We start from the raw sequence: 27174 nt of genomic DNA, 5'->3' as shown, positions 1-27174 counted from the left end.
TCTGCTGCTAACGTGTTGTACTGAAATTGTTGTGGAGCTAGCACTATTTATTATCGCATGCGTTGGATTTTAAATGAAACAATGACGCAGTTGCCTTCGTGGGTTTATTTTTCCAAGCACTGAACCTGCTACTTGACGTAAGCGCAACGGCTTGTAAGAATGCATCTTTTTGTGCCCCCCGTCCACTTCTTGGAGTAGCCATGATTGCATGTGCAACCCCCCTTGTCACAAGTTGTAACACAAACAGGCGGTCGCTTGCCGTCACATGATGGTTCGCAGGTGTTCACACATGAAGTGAAGTGAGAGTTGTTGGGGCATTTTGGGCGACACCGACTTGCGGACACGCATCTTCCAGTCGTTCGATCGCTGAAAAAGAACAGTCGTAGGGCATGTTAGTACCTATACAAGGAATATGACTTCTTACTACGTCTTGATGGATAAGAGTGGTGATTGAAAAGCGTAATAGGCATTTAATGCAACTAGAAATTGCATAATGTACACGCATTGCGGCACAAATGTGAAAATAAAACAGCCAGTTAGGAAAGACAAATTTTTGCGAAGCTGTTACTGCAATGGGTAGTGGTAAAACATTAATTGAGCCCGCAGAACCACACTCTCTAGTAAGTTATAAACATCGGCGATGTAAACGCTTCAAATACAGTAATACCTCGTTAACTCGAACTCGCATATCTCGAAAAATGGGCTAATTCGAAATCTTGCGTGGCACCGAATCATTTCCTATACGTCCCCTCTATTTTTTGCCCTTTATTTTGAACCATTTTTAGGGCAAACTGCGGATATTTCGAAATCTTGACTGACAGGACCAAAAATTGCGCCTCCGTTGACCATTTCACAAGATTCGCGCGATACTACCGCGCCTAAGCCCCTCGATTATTTTCTTGTTTAGCCGCGGCAAACACAAAGCCGATGTGTTTCCCGAACGTGAAGACTGAGCCTAGAGGCATATCAACTTCGTCAAGAAACCCTGTCGCACTTCATGTGGACCCCAACGGGTGAACGTCTCTTGTATATATCTTTGTTGCTTTCAAACCTTTATGAAAAGCAAGATTGGAAGCTGGTGTTGAAAAGCTGGTAAGTAGTAGCGCCTTCTTTTGCAGAGTACTCGGTTTTTCATGGCAATTCGCGCCACTTTGCTTATCTCGAAAAACCGCATATGTCGAAATATTATCCGGCTTTTACTACTCCAAGTTAACGAGGTGTTACTGTATTTCGTTCGTTATTAAAAATTTATTTCCTATAAATAACGTGACAAAAAGCAGGAAGTTACTCGACGAGACCCTAAATTGGACGGCTTTATGTTCCTTTTGCTAAAAATCTCTGCACATATCTTGCCTCGCAAACATTGCCTGCACTGACCACGCAACATCTCAAGATGGGTGTATCGCTCCGCCGTATCGCACCTCAACAAACGACTTCGCTTATGCCCGGGACCAGACTAGGCTTGCGACAGCCACCGATCGCTCTCAGTTTAGAGAAGATTGTTGTTATGGTGTTCGCTTTATTTAAAAGGCATTGTTAGAGTCAAGGTTCACATTTAGAGACGGATATCTGAGGGGGGTTGCGACACAATCCTGAGCGTCTCGCAAGAGGCCGTCCGCAACCTGGAAAGAGGTCAAGTGAGGAGCAAGGCGGCAAGAATTATGGAAAGATCGGGAGTATGAGACGGAAGACGAGTAGAAGTCAGATGGATCCCTGCGCACGCGGGCAACTGCTCGCCGTATGCGCCGAATCACAACGAGACGGCCCACAGGGAAGCGCGTGCTATGACACCGCGCTCAAAACGTGGGCACTCGTCCCGAATGGGAGTGGTAGACGGAAACCAAAGACAGAGCCAGGGGCTACGGCGAAACACTGAAGACCCTACGTCTGTCCAGACGAGCGTACCCGCCGCCCCACCGGGAACTGGGCCGAGAGGAGGTGATACATCTAAGAAGACTTCAAACGGCGTCGACAACGTCGCCGGCCTCCTTACACCAAATGTACCCGGACGAGTACCCGAGTGACCAGTGCAGTGTTTGTAAGAAAGGACCGGCCAATCTGTGGCCCCTCATGTGGGACTGTGCCGCCGACCCAGACGGCGCGCACTTCGAAGAGTATCCGGAGGAATTCCATAGAGCCATCGAATCTACAAGCAAGACCGACCAGTCATGGGCCACCCAGCAGGTCTTCGCCACGCTGGAAAGGCACGAGCTCCGTAAAACAGGCTTGTGACGAGTAGGGTCGCAGAAGAAGGTGCGACGCCAGGCCACGTCGAGGTGGAGCCGTAACCCGGCTCCTGCCTACTGCAGGAATTGTTTCAATAAAGTCCTTTCCAGTCCAGTCTCTAATCAATCAAGGGGTGTAAAGATTCAGTGCCAGGCCTGCCACTCTTTGTAGAAGGAAAACCCGGGAGAGTTGGGCGCAGACAAGAAAGCGCATGGTATAAAGCCTTTTGTTCAGCTTTGTATTGAGCATACTTCTTCTCTAGTTATCTGAGTGTAACTTGGCAGGAATACAGCTTCACTCCGCGGGACAAACATGGGGCTGTCCGTATCCCTCCCACGTTGTCGTCATCATATTGTCTGGGTTAAATTTTGGGTTCAACAAAGAGCTCGTTTACGGTGGACAGTAGACGGATCGCATTGAGCCTGTGCGACGTCCACGTTGACATTTCCCACCAACACAATGGGCATGTCGTCGGTGGTGGTACGAAGCCTCGCTCCGCGTTAACTCCTCCCCTCTATATCCTCCCCCGTGAACGTATAAACCGGCAACTAGAATTCTTGCGCGATCTGATCCCATGGTTCATGTATTTTACAGGCCGCCTGAGGGTAAAATACCTTATGCTTCACCGTAAGGAAGCACGATTTAACATGTATATCTGCATGTCCAGTACAAATTTAAAGAGGTTAACGCGTAGAAGCTACAACTGCCTGGACGTTCATCTCCAGCGAACAAAATCTGATTGATTGTGGGGTTTAACGCGCCGATGCAACGCAGGCGATGAGGCGCACGGAAGTGGAGGGCTCCGGGTTAATTTTGACCACCTGGGGGTCATTATCGCGCGCCGAAATCTCGTACACACGGGCATTTTTGCTTTTCGCCTCCATCAGAAAAGCGGCCGCCGCGGCCGGGGATCGAACCCGCGACCTCATGCTCAGCAGCGCAACGCCTTAGCCACTGAGCCACCGCGGCGGGTACGAACAAAATCTCATGGACACAGAAGACAAGGACAAGCGCTTGTCCTTGTCCTCTGTGTTCGTGAGATCTTGTGCGCTTAAGATGAACACGATGGAATACCAACTATACTCTGTGACAACTTAAGAACGGCACCGGAAGTTGCCGCTGTGCCTTATCAGTGCCGGATGTTTCTCCGCGCGGCGCAAGTAGGGCGTTACTGGGAATATTTTGAACATGGCGTGAGCCGTTCCCGTGATTTTTTGGACTTAATGAGCTTATAAACGACTCCAGTGACGACAAACAAACTGCGTGAGAAAAGGCAGACGATATCACGCATTCATAGCAAACCCTTTCAAAACGCGCGCGCACTGACGTCACGGGTCCGGCGCTTTGGCGGAGTGATACACTACATGAGGTGGTGCCGTTCTTGATTTGTAACCGAGTATAGCCCAAATGCAAGCCCTTCTTCAACTGCCTGGACTATGAGCCGCCCGTAATAGAGGGCTCTGGATAAATTTTTACCACCTTGGGATCTTTAACGCGTGGCGGAATCTCGATACCCGGCCTTCTTTTTTGACCTTTAGAAGTGATCACTGCGTTGAGGATCGAAAACGCGTTGTTCGACTTAGCCGCACAATGCATTAGCCACTTAGCCGGCATGGCCGGTAAGGTACTTCCTCTGAAGAGTACGCTATAACCTCCGGTATTAGAGCATTTGGTACAGGGGATGCATAACAGAACAAAACATTCCAAGCCTCACAGGCCCCCTAGGATTATTTATAGCAACAATCTAATCTACAAATACCACCTTATCTAATGAAACAAACGCGCAGAGACTGGAGAGGAGGACGACATCGCTATGCGGGTAATTTTCACAACACATAGCAAATCGAGTTCACAACACAGGCAAACCGAACTTTCTCCGAAGTAACCAAACACGACTATCTTTATTTCCCTGCATGCCCCACTTTAGACAGGCTCCGCATTAATCGGTATCTCTCGGATTTTCTTAATCAAGGAGGTGTGGGGGAAAGTCTGCAAGTTCAATAGACGGACATTTTATATAGCTTGGCGTTGTAATCTCAACTCTACGAAATATCGTATAGAAGTGATCTGGCGTGCTATAAAACAACAAGTCAATTTTAATTATTTTTAAAACAATCTTTGGATGATTGGTCACTTACTTCAAAGAGTGGTATACAATTACTTTTATTTTTGATTTGGCAGCGTGTAGCGATTGTACAGCCTCCCAAATATTTATTAATATAGCAGGAGCGACGACCGACCGGCGTGTCAACTCCTTATCACGGTGTTCAGCAGCGATATAGTCGAGAGTACGCGCACGCGTATAGGGCTACATGCTGTATGAGTGTCGTCTGCTACGATGCAACGGAAACCAGCGAAAAAGGACGCAAAACACGAGGCGAGATGAGACACCACAACGCTGGACTAGCACCTGAAATTTAATAGAAGAAACCGATGCACTCTGTGAACAACCAAGTCAACGCATGCGCCAACACGTACGCGTGAAACGAATGAAAATGCTATTGTTACTAACTACCTCTACTTTCGTATCAACACCACTCTACTTTGAAGGAAGCCTATTTTTTTATTGCTGAGGGTGATACACGGTGCGCTAATGCAGTTGCCTTCCTGCTGTTGTCTTATGAAGAACGCCTCCAGTATTTCCTTCTCATTCTTGGTCCTACCTTTTCCAAGGATCGTTACACTATCAAATAATGGTTCGTACTTGCACTGCCGACAGTGAAAGGCAAGGTGTCCAGCTCCTTGAGAACTAACTAACGCGCAATGTTCCTGCAGCTGCTCATTGACACATCGGCCGGTTTTGCCGATGTAAACAGTCCCACACCTCAGGGGAATTTCATAGATGACGCTGTGCTCCCACTTAACGAATTTCTTGGCATGGTTTATCTTACAAGAGCGTTTCTCTTTTCCCATATTTCCAATGCGGGCGCACAGTCTGGAGAGTTTACTCAGCGCGGAAAAGACCACTTGAACCCCGTGCCGCAAAGCAATTTTCTTTATGTTGTGCGACACGTTATGTATATACGGCATTACTTCAACCTTTCCTTTTTCCTTGTTTTCATCTGGCCCCTGTGAACTTGGAATTTGCCTTTTAAGCTTTACGTGGAGGGACTCAGCGACAGCTGTGAGCACTGTAGGCGGGAAACCCTCTCCATTTAGCCTTTGAGCCTGACGTTCAAGGCTTTCCTGCATTGCGTGGACGCAGCTTTTTTCTAACGCGTTGTGGAAACATAGTGTGGCTATGCCTCTTTTTACTAATTTTTAGTGGCTTGACTCGAATGGGAGCAACGCCGTCTTAGTTCTAGGGGAGTTTATCCAGCAAACGTGGCCGTCGTCTTTAAATGTTAGTGTTAAATCTAAAAACCTGAGGGTTTTCTTCTAAGCCAGTTCAAAGGTAAAATTGAGTGAACCTGAGCACGTCTTAAAATATGTTAAAATGTCTTCAGCCACCTGTTCCGGGCACTCAGAAAGTAAAAGCATTACAACAATTAAAAAATCATCAACGTAACGAAACATGCGCACCACTCTAGCATCATTAGCGGTGACCTCTTGAAGTTTTTTATCAAACTTCGACAGACAAATCTTGCACAGTACAGGAGCTACAGCAGAACCAATGCAGATACTTTTCTTTTGGATGTAAGTGCGGTCTCGAAACTGAACTATTGTTGAAGAGAGATACAAAGCCACCAGCTCAAGAAATGCTTCGACACTAACCCCACACTCATTCTGAAATTTCACCACGCCCGTTTCATCTATAAGATCACGAATGGCACAGAAATGTTCTACTCTGTGCCCAACGACGAACTTTTCTAGGAGCATTGCGCGTTAGTTAGTTCTCAAGGAGCTGGACACCTTGCCTTTCACTGTCGACAGTGCAAGTGCGAACCATTATTTGATAGTGTAACGATCCTTGGAAAAGGCAGGACTAAGAATGACAGGGAAATACTGGAGGCGTTCCTCATAAGACAACAGCAGGAAGGCAATTGCATTGGCGCGCCGTCTATCACCCTCAGCGATAAAGAAATCGTCTTCCTTCAAAGTTGAGTGGTGTTGATACGAAAGTAGAGGTACTTAGTAACAACAGCATTTTCATTCGTTTCACGCGTATGTGTTGGCGCATGCGTTGACTTGGGTGTTCACAGAGTGCGTCGGTTTTTTCTCTTAAATTTCAGTTGCTAGTCAAGCGTGGTGGTGCGTCGTCTCTCATCGTGTTTTGCGTCCTTTTTCGCTGGTTTCCGTTCCATCGATATGTACCAACTGGCCCAGCAAGCTGCACTTCGTCTGCTACGCTGTTTCCTTCAGAGTGGTACACCCTCTGCGACTGCATCTGAATGACTTTGCGACCCACGCTGCTTAGCTACCGTTGGTGGTAGCGAAACGGCCTTCCAGGATAAGAAAAACAGGGGGCGTGTTGTCCTGAGAAGGAAAGCGGAGGAGACGACGCTCCCACAACAGTTAGGTCTATGAGCGTGCGCGTACCCTCGACTATTTTGCCGGTGAACACCGTGACAAGCTTATGAAACAGTGTCCTTTAATACCTCGAATCACCTAAGCCTTTTTACGTGCTGTAAGAGCGAAATAATATTAATAATAATTTTATTTTTCATATTCAGCGTACAATATTCGTCTGCCTACGTCATTAATTGGGCTTGCTATGGATTCCGCTGGGAATTCCTAACAGACTTTATATTGCTACGCCGTGTGTGATTTCCTTTCTTTGTATTGAGCATTTCTTTGTTTGTTTTTGACGCAAATAACTTCGCCAGGCAGACTGGGTACCGTAAACATGTGTCCCAGAATCAGAATCGGCCGTGGCCGTTGTGCCCCATCACATGTACTTGTCAGGCGATATGACTCCAGTGCCACAAGCACTAAGCAAATTTCGTCCCGCAGTAGCAGCGTTTTTAGTTAGCGTTGCGGCGATGCACTCGGCTCCTAGCCGGGAGACAGGGTTGTATGCCCCCGAAAATCACCTGGGTTTTTGTTTACTTCTTAGACCCGCGGCAAATTTCTGCAACGGACAGCGATATAATTTCGGATAATATTGTTACGTGGCGGTAGCACGGATGGCATGAACCATGGCCGATGCTGAATTGACCTATTCACAGAAAAAGCAGCAACCTATTTACAATTGGGCCACCACAGCTCGAGCAATGCCGTACGCCAACCGTCTTCTTCGTGCGTATAAGATGACCATCGCACTAGGCCACACAGTCCGCTTCCTCGTCTTCTGGTTACAATATGACGTGCACTTGACAGTGGCAGTCTCTAGTGAACATGGTAGACGTTGAAATCGCAGACGTTGCATTCTCTAGTGAAATACTTGTCATCTGCCTCGGGAGTGAAACACATATGTCGTCATTTGTTCCCAAAACCAGTTAAGCTGCAAACTTTTCATGCCCTGTTCGCTTCGCATGTCAATTACCGGTACAGGTTTTTGGTGCACGATGAGAGCTATAACATGAACAACACAGTCCACCTTATGCAAACGAACGCAAAGCGTAGCATTGCCAATGTAGCATGTGCGCACACTACGAAACCGCTCTTTTCATACTGTACGGTAATGCCCCTGTAGAAACCCCCAAATTTGGCTTCTTTCTTCTAGCCATCTGGGAACACTGTATATCCGCCTCGAGCTCGCTGGGAGCAGCACTATCGAAATAAATTTAGTCGTTGTTTGTTCCTCACAAGGGTGTGGTGTCGCTCTGTCTGGCTTCTTTCAAAGTTTCATTATTTTGGTGCCGAAAACGCGGGAAAGTAGCAACGCTTACCGTGAAACAACGAGGCTATCGGGCGACGACGAGACGACAAATCCAAGGACATGGTGAACGCACGCAGACTTGGAAGTGAAACGCGAGTTGACTCTGTCGCGCCCACGCACGAAGCCTAAAGACGCCATCCCAACGAAGCCGAAGAAATAAAATGCAGTAACACCGTGAGTCGGCCTAGTTGGAATCTATCCATGGCTTTACCGATGCGCAAACAAACGAGGACGAAGAAAGAACCAACACGGACAAGTGCGCTTGTCCGTGTTGGTTCTTTCTTCGTCCTCGTTTGTTTGCGCATCGGTAAAGCCATGGAAGCCGAAGAACCAAACGAAGCCTACCACGCCACAACGGGGCTATGGACCGACTCAAACAGAAAAGAGCAGCATTGCGAACTCAGGTGACGAAACTGATTTCCGAAGCGAATTCAGCGCTTGAAAGCCACGCAGAAGAAAAGGCCCTAAACGTTCTAACGGCTAGGCTTAGCGCCCTGAAAATAAAACTAAACGAAGTGGATGCCGCCATTGAGCCACTTGTGTTGGAACACGAAGCCGAGCAGAACTACGCCAGCACCATAGAATACGATGACTCGATCGTCACGTGCATAGCGAGGCTCGGCCAGGAGGCCCAAGAAACACAAAAGGCAAAAAAGAAAACGGAGAGCGAAGCGACGCCACCGTCGCTTTCTGACGGTAACCGGAGCTCTGCGCGTTCGAAGGTGAAGTTGCCGAAGCTCGCCCTACAACGATTTAGCGGCGCTGCCACGGAGTGGCAGCCGTTCTGGGAGCAGTTTCGGCAGGCTGTTCACGGCAACGAAGCTCTTTCTAACGCGGAGAAGTTCTTGTACCTACAGACAACGCTCACTGGGAAAGCTGCATCGGCGGTAGCTGGGATACAAGTGACAGGAGCGAACTACGCCAAGGTCATCGAGCTTTTGAAGGAGCGTTTTGGCCGCTCGGATGTGCTTATCCAGGAACATCTCGGTTAACAGCTTACGTCGCCTCTACGATCACTTGCAGCGCAACATGTCGGCGCTCACGGCTCTGGGTGCGTACAGCGAAAGCTACGGAGCGATGCTTTGCTCCGCGCTGCTGCGAACCCTCCCAAGTGAACTTGTCATCGAATATCACAGGCGTCGTTCCGCAGTCAAGGAAGACAACGGATTGCGCATAGAGGGCTTGCTTGATTTCTTAAAAACCGAAGTGGAAAGTAGAGAACAAGCATTGCAAGTTGGCCGACAAGAACGAAAGAACCCCAGTACGAAACCTCGTTTCGAAAATGAAAAGACGAAACAGTCGAAAGCGTCAACGGCTTCACTGTATTCAGGAAATGGGTCGCGGCAAATGGATCCATGCGTATTCTGTGCTACGAAGAACCACGGAACGAAGGAATGTCAAGCACCACTTTCTCTGGAAGAAAAGAAGAAGACCCTCCGGGATTCCGGCAGATGCTTCCGCTGTGCTGTCAAAGGCCACACTTCGAGACAGTGTCACAACAAAAGCGTCAGATGCAAGAATTGCGGCAAGAGGCACCTGATTCAGATGTGCGACCCTGGGTGGAAGAAAAGTGAGAACACAGCAACAGAGCTGCACTCCGCTACGGGCAAGAAGAACGACAAGGCGTCTTCCGTGCTTCTCCAAACGGCCCAAGTCTGGGCAGAAGGACGTCAGCGAAGAGCACGGGCCGCCTCCTGTTTGATGGAGGTGGCTAGCGTACCTTTGTAACCGAAGAACTTTCTCACGAACTGCAGCTGGAGGTTCTTGGGGAAGAGGACGTCACAATATACGCCTTCGGAGGAGCCGGAAACATCATCAAGGAAAAACGCAAGTGAGTGCGACTTTGGCTCAGGAGTCAATACAACCGAAAGGAACATTCCATCGAAGCTCTAGAAATACCAGAGATCTGCACTGACCACCTCATTCTTCCTGAGCATGTCGTTCATGAAGCCAAGGCGAAGATACTGGAACTGGCGGATGTCACCGTGCCCCCAGCCCACTTGGCAAGAACTGGCATCTCCTTTCTCGTTGGAGCTGACTACTACTGGACTCTCGTGTCTGGAGACATGCAGAAACTGCAGGGAGCTCTGGTTGCGGTCAACACTGAGTTTGCGTGGAAACTTCAGGGACCAATTCCCCGCAGCAGCTCAACTGCCTGCTGTTCGACCGCTGCTGTTCTCCGGACCCACGTGTGTGGAGAAACGCAGAGCCTGTCCGCCGAACTCAGGTCATTCTGGGAGCTTGAGAGTCTGGGCATTACCGAACCAGTCGCCCAACAAAACGAAGAGGACCATGTTGTCAAGCAATTTACATCCTTCATCAAGCTCGTTGACGGACGCTACGAGGTTGGACTGCCTTGGAAGCAAGTGAATTTCCAATTAGCTGACAACGAAGCTGTAGCAAAGAAGCGTTTGTTCAACCTCACTAAGAAGCTGGTGAATGATGAACGGATGATGACTGAGTACGATGAGTCGATACTTCACTACCTGCAGCAAGGATTTGCGGAACGAGTACCTGCAGAGGCTGACGTCAAGCCCGAACAACGAATGTACTACATGCCACATCGAGCAGTCTTCAATCCTGACAGTCTTACGACAAAAATTAGAGTCGTGTTCGATGCATCGTCCAGTGATGCAGGGTGTGCTTCTCTAAATGAGAGTCTGGATGCAGGACCCAATTTGAACCCAGACCTTCTGAAGGTACTACTGAACTTCAGGATTCATCGCATCGGCCTCACTGCTGACATTGAAAAGGCGTTCCTGCAGATTTTGGTGCACCCTGAGGATCGCGATGCTCTGCGATTCCTTTGGTATGAGCGTATGCCAACAAAGAGCGACCCAAGCCCACCGATGGAAGTCTGGAGAATGACAAGGGTGCCCTTTGGAGCGACAAGCAGCCCATTCATTCTCGCCGCCACTTTGCGTCATCACTTGTCGAAGGCGGACAGCCACACCGAGACGACAAAAAAGATCGCGGAAAGCCTCTACGTGGACGATCTAATCACCGGAACGGAGTCTGAACAAGAGGCGGAAGATTTCTACCGTCGAGCCCTCGAAGTCATGAATCTTGCGAGCATGACACTACGGAAGTGGAGCACGAATTCGACGACATTGCAACGATTGCTGGAAAATGACAGGATAGGATGTGGCGAGAGCCAAGTTGAATGCCCCATGGCCAGCTGCTCACGGGTCTTGGGACTCGTGTGGAACAGGGAGCAAGACTGCTTGGCCTTCTCTTTAAATGCCGTCCTGGACTTCTTGGATCAGAATAGCAATACAAAACGCTTCATCCTCCGGACATCGGCGCGCATTTATGACCCACTTGGACTCATTTCCCCAGTAACAGTGACCGCGAAGTTGCTGTTTCAGACACTCTGGGAACGGGGACTCGAATGGGATGCCCCTCTACCTGAAGACGTACAGACAGCTTGAAAGCAGTGGCACACACAGCTGCATCATTTAATGGAGGTCACAGTACCCAGAAGATACAGTGGTCTTAAGGACGGCCAAATTGACGTCCACATTTTCACGGATGCAAGCCCTAAGGCATACGGAGCTGTAGCGTACTTGTGCACAACAGGAACAAGCGAATCGGCCGTGACTTTGATTTTAGCGAAATCACGTGTGGCGCCAATCAAGAAGCATTCTCTTCCAAGACTGGAATTGATGGGAATGCTGGTGGGTGCCAGAATGAAGGAATATTTGTCCCAATTTTTGAGCCTACCAATTGCGAGGTGGTACATGTGGACAGATTCTAACGTTGCACTACACTGGGCCCGAGGGTCAGCGCGACTCTGGAAACCCTTTGTGGCCAAGCGAGTGCTGGAGATACAACAACGAACTGATCTGGATACGTGGAATCACTGCCCCGGGGAGGAGAACCCAGCTGATTTCCTGACGAAAGGAGTGAGCCCTAAGGCCCTCAAGGAAAACGTGTTTGGTTGAATGGACCAAGCTGGCTTGCTGAACCACCTGCGGCCTGGCCAAGACATGAGGATGTCGAACTGAATGAAGCAGAGGAAGAAAGAAGACGAGTTCGCGTTCACAACGTAACAGTTGAAGAAACGGTCTTGCCAATGAAGCAGTACAGCTCCCTTTTTAAGCTTGTTCGAGTTGTGGCGTGGGTGCAGCGTTTCTTGCATAACTCAAGAAACCGAAACGAGAAGCACACGAAACATCTGACAGCAGACGAGATCGCACGAGCTCAGACGCTTGTGACAGCGCAGGTGCAGCGCGAGGCCTTCCCCAAAGAGCTTCAATGTATTAAAAGGTCAACCCGCTTGGCAAGCAACTCTCCTTTGCGTGACCTGGATGTCTACTGCGACCAAGACGGAATATTAAGGGTCGGAGGACGTCTTGACGACTCCGCCCTCTCCTACAGCACGAAGCATCCGATCATTCTCCCTGCCGGCCATCATTTCACCGAGCTCCCGATATGCGCCACCCATCGCCGACTATTACATGCTGGCGCACTTGAAACGCTCACGGAGCTCAGGGAACAGTACTGGGTGGTTCGTGGAAGACAGATGGTCAAAAAGGCCTTGAGAAATGCTTCACGTGCAAACGTTTCAACAGCCGCGCTGCAACCGAACCAGTAGCTCCTTTGCCACGTGACAGGGTGACTCAGGCTCCACCGCTTGAGATGACTGGCCTTGATTTCGCAGGACCATTGAATAAAAAGGATCAGGGCAGGAACAAAACGTCATGCATACTAGTTTTCACGTGTGCTGTTACACGCGCTGTGCACTTGGAGCTAGTGGGTAACATGACTACTTCCAGCTTTCTCATGGCATTCAAAAGATTCATAGCAAGAGGAGGAGTTTGTCGAACCATCTTTTCGGACAATGCAAAAACGTTCAAGCGAGCATTAAAGGATTTGAAGTGACTGTGGGAAACACTGCGTGGAGAAGAGGTCCAGAACTATTTCACGGGTCATCAGATTCAGGGGAAATTCATCGTCGAAAGAGCCGCCTGGTGGGGCGGATTCTAGGAAAGGATGGTGCGGTCCGTAAAGACATCTCTGAAGAAGGTATTGGGCAACTGCTACTGCAATTTTGAGGAGCTCACTACGGTTCTGACCGAAATCGAAGCCGTCATAAACTCAAGACCGCTAACCTACGTGTATGCGGAATCGAACGAACCAGAACCACTGACCCCCTCACATTTTCTTGTTGGCAGACGTTTGAGTTGCCTTCCAAGTGGGTCTGGTCAGGAAACACACTCATCAACGCAGGAGCAGTTGATCCGTCATTGGCGATACCGGCAAAGGTTGGCTGATCACTTCTGGCGAAGATGGCGACAGGAGTACCTGACTTCTTTGCGCTCCGTGCATTTTGCCGTGCCAAGTGCATCCAGTGCATTGAAGAAAGGAACTCTTGTGTTAGTTCATGAGCATCATCTGCCAAGACAGCTGTGGAAAACCGGAGTGGTAGACGATGTGCTGGTCGGACGAGATGGACGTGTTAGAGCGTGTATGGTGCGTCTACCAAGTGGAACCATCCTCAGAAGACCAATTCAGCTATTGTATCCTATAGAATGTACCTTAGAAAGATCTGAAGCTCATTCCGGGGGGAGTATGTAGAAACCCCCAACTTCGGCTTCTTTCTTCTAGCCATCTGGCAACACTGTATATCCGCCTCGAGCTCGCTGAGAAGGGAGCAGCACTATCGAAATAAATTTAGTCGTTGTTTGTTCCTCACAAGGGTGTGGTGTCGCTCTGTCTGGCGTCTTTCAAAGTTTCATTAGCCCCTTCCGCGAACATGCGAGTTTTTTCTGCTTTATTCTTCTCGGTTTCAAAGCAGAGCGTCAAATTCTTTTTGTTCTGAGTACCTGGGTCGTCCAAAAATATTACTGACTAACGCACTAGATGCAAATGGTTTGTACCACACCGGCGCAATTTCTGTTTACTGCATCGGCCATACACATTATCTGTTATGTCAATACGTGTGAAGAAAAAGGTCTTAGTATCGAATGTTTTACGCGGAAACAGTTGGTGGAATGCATTTTAAACAAACTCGTTTCGAACAAGTCTGTTAAACGCGCATTTTGATTCGTAGTTTCATGTCTGTTTTTTGTATGTGAGCACAAAAGTATTGGTAATTTTTTCTCGAGCACTTTAGATTGTTAATAGGACATTGTCGAAACGGTGGTTATTGTAAACTCGTTGTTATCTTTAATACGCGTCACGCACCCTCAAGAAATGCGTGACGGCTTTTCGCCACACATAACCTCGATCTTGTGCTGAAAAATAAACGTTTGGTTGTCGATAGGTAATTCCCGGGCACGCAGGCCACTTAAGGCTTTCGGCGGAATTATTGGTCTCACTCGCCCTAATTACGGCTATGTGTACTTCGCTAATACTGTGCTTTGCTATTAGCAGCGACTGTCGGGTACGAAATGGTTTATGCCTAGTGCTTCGCAATGAGGTGTTATGATGTCCGCTACTGCCCCCAATTTCACCAAAAATGTACTTTTTTTGTTAGGCGCCAATTCAAGACCTTCCACTTACAGCGGGGCGTTAGTGATAAAGCAGTCTGAATCAGCTTACCCTCCAGTCTAGTCGTAAGACATTCCAAGCAACACCATACTCATTTTTGGTTGAAGTGCGGTTACTGGTTTGCGACGTTGGTCCTAAAAGCACGACGTTGGGTCTCCAGTCTGTGCTTCGCCCAACAGCTGCTGCTAGTTGTGTAGCTAAATAATACGGATGACTTTCCGAAAGATTCCCCAGAGCACCTCAATTTGCTTTTGTGCTTCCAAGGCGAAGCCTAATGATTCTGATTACAACCTTTCCACTCTGGCGTCGTATCTGCATTTCTTTTTTTCACCTCAGTTTCTTTGTCACTGGGTGTAACATACTTCGACCGGCTTTTCTTGTGATTAAGATTACAATAAATTCTTACATATCTTCAGCCATACGCTCTCTATTTGTTTTTATGTGTTTATTTTCTTTATAATTTTCTCGACTATTGCATAACGCCGTGTTGTTGTAGCTTGCATTCATGGTTCTTGTGTTGCAGCCTAGTTTGGATAAACGTTGTGTTGTTGCATTTTAGTTCTTTGTTTTTCCATTGAAATTGTCTTTACAAACACATATTGCCATCCACAAGAATTTAAACACACTGTTAAAGTTAAATTGTCTTTAGAAACACATATTGTCGTCGACAAGTATTTAAACATATTGTCACGGGACGTGGCTGACAATCCCCGTGGCGCCATGGCCCACCACCAAGGATGGTGACGACGAAGGAGAGCTGTGTGCGCCGCGCTGCCAGGCCGGGCTCCGTTTTGGCATTATGTAAATAGTTCTTTAACCATTATGTAAATACATCGCTTCATCGCTACATGATCCGTGTCATCTGCCGCCACGTAACAATATTGTTAAAGCTTTCGCACGCTGTGGTGACTACAAAGTTTCTCTTCCTTAATTTTCGTGTCAGACAATTGTATACCTGCGTGTGGTCATAGTTCGGATTTGTGGTTTTTCTTTTTGTTGCAGCTTATGTCTGCTTTAATGGTTGTACTCCGTCTTATTGCAGGGGTGGGAGTCCTATCCCGTGCGCCACGCTGCGCTAATGTAGTTTTCCTGTGCCATGTTGCTCCAAAATACATTATTGCGCCGAAAATGCTCCCTGTCACTGCATCGATGTGCCCCCGAATGTGAGGCGATCCAATGCCAGTCATTTTGCACAGAGAGCGACACAGGCGGTTTTGTTGAGCAGTAATTTCTGATGGGGTAAGCTGAGGTGACCTGAGGCACGCTCTATCAGTTCAAAGAATCTCTTCCTCCTCTCTCTCTATCCACGGGAATTAGTAGGGAAGTTGGTGGCTAGTAATACGCGAGTTTCGCTCCGCAATATCGTTTCGGCCAACTGCACGCTGCCTCGTGGTGCGTCAGTTGTCACCAGTAATCTTGGCAATCTTTTCGCTCAATCTCAGAAGCAAGAAGTAAAATAGTATGTATTACTGTTCAATCGAACCCGCGCATCATTCTATCTTATCGCAAGTGCGCTTGGCGCTCCAAAGGTCAGAGAATACCACGCCGTGCCGTGTGCAAGAGGATGAGACTAAAGGCTCCTTTTAGTAACAAGTGAGACGGGAGCTTATAAAACTACCTAGCAGCTACTCAGCTCGGGAGATCATGCTTGCCGCACAGCAGTTCTTTCTTTTTTGCTGCGCTCCCTTCCCCCCTCCGACCGCTGCGCTGCTTACCTGGAAATAAAACAAAATGGGCGCCAACCTAACCTGAGAATGTGGGTGTGCAACAAAACTGTTATAAAACATTACACATGGTGAGGGGGAGAGTATGAAATGTCCTTCGGCGTCTCGGGACGTTTGTTGTTTGCGCTCGGTGTCTGTGGCGGCAAACGATGGTTCCTGTCTAGCCTGACACATGTGCTCGCCTTCGAATGACGTGAACGCCCCTTTCATACAAAATTGCCAACTTATTTTTTACCAGGAACACATGCAGGGGGCCTTATCATCCATCATACCTTATTGATCAGAGGGGCCTTATCATCCATCAAGCGATTTTGATGCTTGTTTTGTTTTTTTAATGAATACTGGTCTCAACTTTGTATGCTTTATTAGCCTCACGCATGCGCTCGTCATCCTGGGAAAGAACTGCTGGGTCCTGCGTGGGGTCTTTTAAATGCTTTAACTCACGATGTCACCCGTTCTAGGCGTCCGTAGTAGTCCGCATCGCTCGCAGGTGCGCCCTCTCCCCCGCTCCTCCTCGCCTACTCTCCGCTCGCATCACGCGCTCTCTCCGCGGTCGGTTCGCGCCCAACAGGTGGGGGCGCGCGCGTCGCGGGATCAACAACATCTGTGGCGTGATCGTGACGTCAGCATCGCGCGCGCGTGGCGCGATCTTGGCGTGATAAAGGCCGGTTACGGCGAGGCTGGAACGCACTCATCGCCGCGCTCTCTCGTCAGCAGTTGCCACAAGTGCAACAACATTAACGTAACGCAAACTACTGAACGTCGTGCGCCCCCGGAAATGCTCTGCATTTGATTGTGCCCCTCGCGAGGGGGATGTTTCACTGCGTCTTCATGCGAACAGTTTGCCACGCTTTAGTTTCCAGGCCTCAGGAATATAAGTTCCCACGTTCATACAAGCTTTTTCCTTGGAGTGCACAAGTGTGCAGATACATGCACAGTGAGAGGGAGGGAGAAAGATACTTGTGCGTGGTTGTCTGTGTGTGCGTGTGCGCGCATACGTGCGTGTGTGTGCGCGCGCGCGCGTGTATGTTGGTGTGTGTGTGTGTTTGTTTAAAACGTGATTCAAACAAAGTAAGGTAATTTGGTAAAGTCAAGTGAATAGTTTGTCCTCAAATATTGTGAACCTGTCCAAGTATTTATAAAAAAACAACATTAATTAATTCGAATCGGCCTCCAGGACGAATGAATCACAAGATGGCGTTCAATTCAACTCGCGACAAAACATCTCAAAACACTTTCAGTGGTCATCCCACCGAAGCCCGTCAATAAACAATTGTCAAGCAAATTAAATAGACGTTGTATATACCCCCGTCAACAAAGAAATGTCAGCGTAAATTAAGCAGACTTTCTATATACAACAGTCAACAGACGAGTGCCAACATATATTCAATAGACTTTTTCCCGTGACGCGGCGTGCAAATGCGGCGGTTGAGATTAGTAAGCGCGGTGTCTGTGAGACGCAGTGAAAAGAGTCGTGCTGCCCCTGAGTCTTGGGCTTAGGGTGGAACACCTAACACCCAGAGGGCGGTAAAGTGTCTGGCTCTAAGCCTGTGCCGTAGAGTGCAAATGCGGCGGAAGAAAGGAGTTAGCATGGTAATCGTGAGGTGCAGTTCTGGGAGTGGTGCCGTCTGCGAGGCTTAGAGTGGGACTCCAAAGATCAAGACTGCTGTCTTTTATGAGTTAGGGGTGAAGGTCATAGTGACTTATGGGACCTGTTTGAGGGAGTCGACGGCGTGTGCCGTCTCAGACGACAATGGCTGATTTATGAGAGGCAGTGGTGAGACCGTTTCGCGTCATACCGATTCCCTCCTCGATCTTTATTCCACACGTGTTCCTCTCATTCCCTTGTCTACAGTGTTCCTCTTCCGCCTTTTTTGTTTACGATGCGAAATTTTCCGACCAACAAGAGGCTAACGGCTTCGCTATAAAACGGGTTGATAAACAGCGCTATGTTTATTATCCTAATAAATTTGAACGTTATTGGGCATTTTCTTTCGTGTACGAGAGCTAGGGTAAAACACAAAAGTGTTTTTTGTCGTGCTGTGTTCTGTAAGCATGAACATTTATTATTATTTTTCTGAAGGGTTTTCAGGTATAGTGTGACTGCATTTTTTATCTTTAGTTTTCTCTTCGTTCCCCATGCCCGCGACGTTGCATTCACGGAAGCTTATGCTTGTTTTCATTTGTCTTGGGCTTTGTTAGGTGTAAAATGAAGGTCAACATGATATTGGGTGGAAATAAAACGATTTCGCGTGCCTTCTGTCTTTTTTTTCGTTCCTTGTCATGCCAGCAGGGCTGTCGCAATAACACGAACGTATCTTTTTATTCCTATGAAGTAGCTGGGTGATGCCACCCCAAAGCATTTGGTTATTTTTTCTTTTATTTTAGTTTTTGCTTGCAAAATCAGGCAAGGTATAATTGTGGGGGAATATTTCGTATTTGCCGAAAATTTAGTCGGTTTAATAAATTTTGAGTAAGTCATATAAATATGTGCGTTGTGTGTGCGCGTGCGTGCGCGCCCGTGTGTGTGTGTGTGCGTGTGCGTGTGCATGTGTGTGTACATGCGTGTGTGTTTATGTGTGCTTGTGCGTGCTTGTGCGTGTGTGTGTGTGCGTGCGTGTGCTTGTCCGTGCGCGTGTGCACGTGTGAGTGGGTTTAAAATAAAATGCGAATATAAAAATGAATAAATATAACAAATGTAGAATTATGAATATATAAAATATGAAAATGCAGAAATGCAGAAATATCAAAAGCCTAAATGATGCTTGATCCTCTAACTTTGCTCCCAAATAAACTTTCACTGTTTCAAAATTTTCCACCTGATGCTCCAAAATTGCCCCGAAACGCCTCTTTTATTGCTCTAAAGCTGCTCCAAATTAGCTTTATTCGTTGTCCCTGCAATGCTCCAAGAGGCAAGCCCGCTGCTACCCTGTATTGTATTTTGTTTGTTTTTACACAATGTACTACACCCTACAAACCATGTATTACACTCTCGTCCGGAGGCCTTCAGGGGCGATAAAAATAAATAAATAAATAAATAAATAAATAAATAAATACAACATTAATAAACCGGGTTTGCGGCTCTATGCTTTCGATTGATCTCATTCTGGCAGCAAATACTTCAAAATACAGTCTAATGACACGCCACAGTTTCTCCAAACTTAGTCCTTCGCGGCTGGGTTGCGCCAGTCCCACTGACGTGGCGGAACGTTAATTATTTAAGTCGTTGGTTCTGCTTAAACTTTTCTTCCACCACTGACGATGTTTTGGCAAAGCGCAACGCATGGTAATGCACAGGTATCCTACTGTGAAGACCTTGGTTCAAACCCCCTGCAAACTGACATTTGTTCTTTCATGAGTGAAACTTAAGCGCAAACAGGCAGGGACAAGAAAGGGAGACGACAACAAGCGCTGGGGTTGTCTCCCTTTCTCGTCTCTGTCTGTTTGAGCTTAAGTTTCACTCATGGATGTTCACCAACTACCTCGTCACTCCATTTTGCTATGATTTGGTCTTCAATAATTACGACGTCGCTCTATTTCTTTTTGGGACAACCACAACTACCACACCAACAATGGTTATAGAAAGATAACAATACAGGTGTCACAAAATAAAAACTTCAGTATTTTCCAGCGAAATCTGCATAGGCAAGCCACAAGTTCTTTTTGACTACTGAATTCAACAAAAAGAGCGGTAAAAGCAACCACAGAAAAACGAAGAATTACGAGACAGAAGCACTACTAACAACCATTATTAGACTATTTTACTCTAAATACAGCATTATAGGACCATGAGTGCTCTACAGACGTTGTTAGTTGCGCATCAGTGTCGTCGTTCTTCGTTTTTCTGTCGCGGCATTTAACGCTCTTTTCTTGAATCAATATGTACCAACTAGCCAAACAGCATATTTTATTGACACTGAGAGTGTGGAACATTTTTTCACTTGCTTCCTTGTGTACTCTACCAGAGGAACTGTTTTCACAATGGTAGAGTAAGCATATGTAAAAAGGAAGTTTTTATGAGTCTTCAACTTGGTTCTAACAGTTTCTTTGTTTTCAAAAATACTAAAGTATTTGGCTTTGTAACAGCAGCCGGAGCCAGACTATAGAAGAGAAGATGCAAGTAATTTGAAAATAAGTCACGTAAAAAAAACTTACAGCGCATAGTCAGGCGCACATACACACCCAGGGTGGCATCCAGGCTTGCAAAATACGCTAAATTTTTCGCCGCACACGACGGGGCAGGCCGCTTTGCATAGATTATAGTCCATGTTTGACCGACGTGCGCAACTTCTACACTCCTGCAGGGTAATGCATTCACCCCAGCAATTGCGGACATAGCCGCTCTTGCAGACACATCTGCGTGGTAGCGTAAGCTGGAAACCTGGGGTTATTTGCGGTTTGCAGAAGACGTCGCGCTCCGACCTGCTGAGGGCACGTCTTTCGTTTCTGCCACATAGTGAATGGTGCCCTGTAGGATAAATGTTCAGATTATTAGTAAGAATTCAACAAGTTATGTTTTCAATTCTTTGTGAGTTGCACAAAAAGCCATAAGAGATTCCGCAATTCTTCGGTGCTGACGACTACAGTGATAAAGAGCCATGGTTAGAGGCTGGTTCGGCAAGGGTATGCACGTTATCTATTTGCTTGGGTTGACATGAACAAAGCGGTTGGTTGAGCTAGCAAATTACGCTTATTGATGTAACACCTTTACGTTTTTATTACTAAATTACGGTAACAATGCGGCTTTATAGTCTACCGGGACAAATACGTGTGTTGTGGGCTTCTGGTTATGGCGAAATCATAGTCTAATAAATTTAGGTTTAGAAATCGTTTGTCTATAGTTGTGTGCCATACTATGCTATCTGCATTTCAAAAGGTGTGGATGTTGGTCCATTCTATCCTTAAGCCGCGCCTCGCAATCTTGACTTACGTGGAGGAAATGTCCTCCGTTCTTCACCGACCTCACCGTTCTGACTCGATCGGCAGGGCTTTTATTTCATGGAAGCTACCATGGAAGGTGTATCTTTCACAGCGTTAAAAAGACGGTACAAAACGGTTACGAATTAGACGCCACGAGCGCTGTCTTTGTAGGAAGGTTGCGCTCAGACATAAATGCACGCTGAGTAAATGCCATTTTAATTGATTTACAATACTCTACTGGGAACGTAACTAAGTTAACTGCTACTTCGTCGTGCGTAATTTGAAGATGGTTGTCCTTCTTGAGCTATTCAAGCCAGACATTTTCAGTCTGTCTGCATGTCTGTCCGCCTGGTCCTCGATTCTCCAACCCGGAAAAATAATAAAACAATTTAAAACTGAGTGGTTGTACTGGCGCAAACTCTCCAAACCACTAAATTCGGCAACATAAATAACGTTTGTCAACCTTTCTGAGCCAAAAATACCAGGCATTTTTGAGACAAAACAATTATACACCACTGGTACTAGGGAGTAATATCTTAACCGAATATAAAAATTTGCCTAATGTTTCAGATTGGAAATATAATATATACGCTTTGAAAACAGTAGAGTTAGCTTCAAAAAAAGCATGTATTTACGCTATTTACACTATTTGCTGGAGTAGGCAACACAGCAGTACAAAACCCGACCACCCACGAGCGGTAGATGAATGCCGTCCCGTTCTTCTTCGATGTAAGTACCATTGACTGATTGTAGGGTTTATTGCGCCGACGCAAGGCAGACGATGTGGCGCACCGGATTAATTCTGACCACGCGGGGATCTTAAAGTGCGCCGAAATCTCGTACAAGCGGGCGCTTTTGCTTTTGGCTTTCACCAAAAAAGCACCCGTCACGGCCGGGAATCGAACCCGTGACCGCGAGCTCACCATCAAAACGCCTTAGCCACTGAGCCACCGTGGCTGGTAAAGATTCAAGTACCGACCAGCTTTTCGTGCGGCTGCTGCTTCTGGGACGTTTGCCGGTGCGCCTGGAAGCGTCACAAAATGTCACTCCATGCCTCTAAACCCCTGTCCAGGTGCTGGCCAAGGCTGCATGGCTTGCGGATGGCGTGCAGCAAGCCTTTATGCGAAACACCTGAACAATGCCTGACGAAGGAGACACCTTGAATGATGATAAAAGAGGGGAAACTTTGTACGTGACATTCGTCACAGGACGATCCACCTTATCAGGTCTAGCGTAACGAGGCATTCACTCTGCAGAAAGATCGACACGGTGAACAGGCGTAGACACGAGGACCAGAAAGCCGGGCGAAACAGTCACCGTGTGGGGCGTGTCACCGTTACAGGACTATTGGGTGGCCTGTGAATGACACACCCGCGCACGAGCCAACTGACTTGCTAGCGCAGCCCGTGTGATCGCGTCGTGGGCGTACGGTGTCGGCGGGGAACCTGTAGCAGACAGCAGAGTGTCCGTGGTCAAAGTTGGTTCACCTCCGTATAAAAAAAAACGATAAAACGGGGAATAGCCGCTCGTATTATGACGTGAAGAGTTGGTAATTCATATTGTAACGTTATGTATGCAATATAACTGCATTCCAGTCTTTCTGGTGAGACGAGGCATACAGGGGCAGTGTTTCGACGACTGCTCGTTTAAATTGTTCGGTCAGGCCACCTGTCTGGGGATGATAGGCTGGGGTCACTTTGTACGTGGTGGAGCACTAGCGAAGCATGTCGGCGGCTGCGTTGAAAAAAAAGCGAACGGCCACGGTCTGCGAGCAGTTGCCGCGAAGCAACATACAATAATCCCTTGCTATAACGAAGTCAGCGGGACTGTGAAAAATGTCGTTATAAGGGGTATTTTTATATAAGCGTCCAGTCAAGAAAAACTAAAGCAGTTCAGCTTTAATTGCATCACAACTTGGAGGAATAAAAACATCATGTATTCAGAGAAGCAAAACTTTAATTCGAGTGCAAAAAAGGCAGTGAGCTTTGACTGTTTTAAGTTCTTGCCAGGCGCGAGCAACCCCTGCTCCAATTTGACGACGCCTAGCATTAGGCTGTGGTCGCCGTGATTGGGTGCCGTGAAGAGCTGTGACTGGTGTCCGAACGCCTCGCAGACTGGAGAGCGAATGAGGAGGAAAGGCAGTGGCAACATTTATGGGGCGCGCAGACGTCACGGAACGCTACGAGATTTTCGTTCTGGGAAAGGCCGCCAATGCCGTGGCATGAGTCTGAGGTTGAGTTTGTGAGCGCAATCATGCGCAATCATGAAAACAGATCTGTTTTGCTCTAGGGACTTTGCGTGATCACTGGACAATTTTTTTCCGAGGTGTCCAGCCATGATCTTTGCAAAACAAAAGTTTTCCGGCGCTCCGTTGTCCACGACGCTGCTAATACTACGGTTCGAGTGCCGTTGTACGCGCACCGGGGCGTCCACGCCGTTTACCAATATCTAGGAACAAAATTTAATGACCCCACCACGCATTTTGACCCTTTGTCTAAAATCGGATGGCGCGAAGTGAGCATGACAGGTTCGAGAAAATTACCGGGGAAACACCCGCTTGCATTGACCCAACATGTTGACAGCCTGACTCGCTGCTGGGTCACCACCATTCAGATACACTCTCGCTCGCCTCTTCGCTGTAAGCGTGTCACGCTGTTCGTGCGATTGGAGTAATGCGGTCGAAAGCGCATATGTTTGGTTCGGGACCAGAATAAATTTTGAATAGGGCGATATTTCAAGTAAAGCGGTTTCTTTATAATGCGGGATTACTGTACTACAAATTGGAGTGTTCAAGCAGGAAGTTTGCAACACCAGAGGCCCAGCTTGCTGATACAGCCCGTGTGATGGCAGAGCGAGCCGGGTGGTTTGTAGCAACCTCAATATTCAACGTGTTGCCGGAAAGGCACAAAGGGAAGGGCCGAGCAGGTTGACGCCGATGCGGGAGAATTGTTCGGTAGAATATCCAGGAACTGGAAGTGGCCTGATAAAAGCACTGACCACGTCTTGCAACTTTGGCAGAAGTCGTAAGCGCTGCTGGTGTATCGCTGGATGGAGTTACAAAGACTAGTCATGAAGAAGCAGTGTCGAGTGCGGGAACAAGTCCGCGCAACACCCCGATGGCCGGCCAATGGTGCGTCATGAAGCTGCTAGAGGTTGTTTTGGCGTAACTGCTTATGTACGACAAAGAGGACGGTCGGCCCATCCGAGCAATAGTTACGGCGGTATAGGACTCTCCGCGCAGATGGAATACTGCTTGCGATGGGTCAGAAGGGTCACAATTGAGGCGGTCTACGATTGTGCCCAACCAAGAGTCACACATTGTCCCTCTCATATGTGGAAGAAATCTGCAGGTGCCGAATGCTACGCCACATTTTGACCCAAACCTACCAACAAAAGAGCCCAGGGCCGAGCGAATACCTTCTTGCGGTCTCCCTAGTTCACCAGTAAGAAAGTAATCCAATATATGCCACACAAGCAGTAGAACGCAGAACATTGGATTGGCTTGGTCTAACTTCATAAGCTGGGATGGATCAGTAGCTAAAGGCCTCCTCACATATGCAACTGGAGCGACAAAACCGAGCGACGTGACATGAGCGATCGTGATCCTCAGAGTTCACACTTGCACGCGGCATGAGAAACGGTGACGACGTATTTTTTTTTGTTATGGCCTCTCGCTGGGAACGAGACTTCACCAGAGTTTCAATTTCGACTGCGTATGGGTCCCATGTGCTATGTCAAGATATGACGTCAGGAACTGTAGCGTCCGCCTTCCGCGTCATGAGCGATGGCGCGACGGCGCCGTCGAAAATCGCTACAGACCAATCACTCGTGTCGAGCGATGAATGCGATGCCGGGCGACAAGAGTGACAGGAACATATCGCTTTTTTCGCTTTTTATCGCCCCAGTCGCAAGTGTGAACGGGTCTTAAGGCGTTGCACTCGTATGCTTAAGGATGCGGGCTCGACAAAGGCCGTGGTGGCTGCTTTGGTGATGGAGGCTTAAAGGGAAATCACCAGTGTATCGAGATTTTGGCGCAGGTGAAAAAGTTAAACCATGTTCTACCCAGTGTTAAATCTCCGTCACTGCTCAAATTGTACTGTTCGCGCGGAAGAATCGGCGATGGAAGCCTCCCTCCCATTTCCCTGTTTTAGCGGGAGCGGAGGAATGTGACCATTGTACCCTCTAGTGGTGGGTCTGGGAACCGGTTTCTGTGATGCTGGCGGAAGGTCCGTGGTGGACTACCACCGCATATGGAGGAAGAAGACAGTTGAAGAAATGGCGCTCCCTAGGGATGTCAGATAACGTCCTAAGCGGTTGACTGAGGTTGAGCTAGTGGCATGTGTCGCGGGAGAAGAAACTGCGGCGCCGCCCCAATCGGCATTTCAGAGGGAAGCCCCAGAAGGCATTGTTTCCGCTATCGTTACGATTACCAAATGCCGCTGCCCTCCACTTTGCTTTCGCAGCAACCAAGCTTTGTAGTCCGTGTTCATTGTTAATGTACCATTATCTGGCCCCTCTCCCGCGTTTGCCTCAGTAGGTAGTTTCGCTGCTATATATATTTTTGCTTAGTGCCACGCCTGACTCACCCTCTACAGTGGACGTACGAAAAGGCTTGAGCTACTTGACCTCCGGGGTTACAGCGTGCCTCATAGCCAAGCTGTCGCTTCGGCGTTTCAAACCCCGAAATAAATCAACTTGCGCAAATGTCCACGGTGTTTATTGCAGAAGGAACTAGACGGGGGAAGAGCATGAGAGATGAATGAAGACGAAGATGCATTTACGCGGTATGGGTGTCAGAAGATGATCTTCTGTTGACGACATTGGCCGTTTAGTGAGCACACAAGCAGCAAAGTTTTTTTCCTTCTCGTGATAGACAGCAGCCCGCAAAGAGACTACTTTATCACTGCTTGTTTCCTTTGTTGTAAATACGGCCTCAAACCTAAGTCACAATGTGGCTGTTTATATTTTTGTTTCGCCATCTTCGCCCAAATGGGCGAGCACTGGCTTGCTTGCATTGTAGCGGGCATTGCAGCTGGTTGAATGCTTTTTTTAACACGAACACGAAAGTGTTTTATTCCCGTCTACACGAAGACTTCGCTGACGTCCTATCCGTCAGGGAAGTGACGCCGGCACAACGAAGCAAGCGGCCTGTAAAGGGTGCACCACTGCACAGAGGGTGTTCTGTTCTTGCAGGGAAGCAACCTTTATACTAAAAAGTACGTTAAATTAAGTTTTTTTTCGTTTTTGGGTTTTACATTTAAACACAAAAGTATTTTATGCCGCGATAAGATTTCACGGACGTTATATTCGTCATGGAAATGACGCCAGTACACCTTTGCCGGAGCGACCCGCTAGCAGGACGTCGCTCGCCATGTACACCCACAAGACAGCCGCCGACCCTCAAATCATGCTCAACTGCAGATTTCGCTGTACATTTCACTTTCGTGTTTCACTGATTCCTATGACAGCGGAATCAACAAATTTTATTTAGTTTCCTGTCAGCAGTAAGAGCTATCCTTCGCCCACGCGCATCAGCGTCTCGTCGGCAAATACGTGCAAAGTTTTCAACAGAACAGCGATAGCATGCGAACAGCCCAAGGACTTTTCGCAGCCCTTGCCCATCGCCCTGACGGGTCTGATTTCGCAAATGTTTGATTCCGGAAGTACGTGTTTGGCAGTGTCAGCCGGTCCTAAAACCTTCAGTTCTTCGTACGAGAAGCGTTCTTCTCGGGGTTCAGTGTTAAACTTTGCGCTCTGATTTTCTCGAGCACTGAATTCAACCTGGCAAGGGGACTGACTTCGTCACACCCCCGACTCACCAACCGCTGTACACCTCAGAAAATCCCTGGGGCGATGGCCGAACATGTCGACGGCAACACGCCGGGACGCCTGTCGTAAGTGCCAATACCGCCACAATGACGACGTGCAGCAACATATGATCAGCACAAACCATTAGGAATACTACGCGCCCACGCACCCGAAACTCAAAAATTACTACTTCGAATGTGCTTGTGGGCCTTGACGTTGTTGTACTGATAATGGGGGAGA

The 27174-nt window shown here is 47.9% G+C and overlaps 1 long non-coding RNA gene across 1 annotated transcript in view; it reads right to left on the bottom strand.

The window, feature by feature from the left end:
* Nucleotides 1-225: 225 nt before the first annotated feature.
* Nucleotides 226-27174, bottom strand: part of LOC144142469 (uncharacterized) — a 29543-nt gene continuing 2594 nt past the window's right edge. The window contains exons 2-3 of the long non-coding RNA XR_013316994.1: nt 20362-20674; nt 226-366 (exon numbers count right to left, since the gene is read on the bottom strand). This is a non-coding gene — a long non-coding RNA (uncharacterized LOC144142469). The remainder of the gene's footprint in view (nt 367-20361; nt 20675-27174) is intronic.

Source organism: Haemaphysalis longicornis, unplaced genomic scaffold (genome assembly GCF_048455015.1).
Source record: "Haemaphysalis longicornis isolate Haplotype H1 unplaced genomic scaffold, Haemaphysalis longicornis Haplotype H1 scaffold_6, whole genome shotgun sequence".
Lineage (NCBI taxonomy): Eukaryota > Metazoa > Arthropoda > Arachnida > Ixodida > Ixodidae > Haemaphysalis > Haemaphysalis longicornis.
The sequence above is the reverse complement of the archived record's forward strand: the minus strand, read 5'-3'. Positions and strand labels throughout refer to the sequence as shown.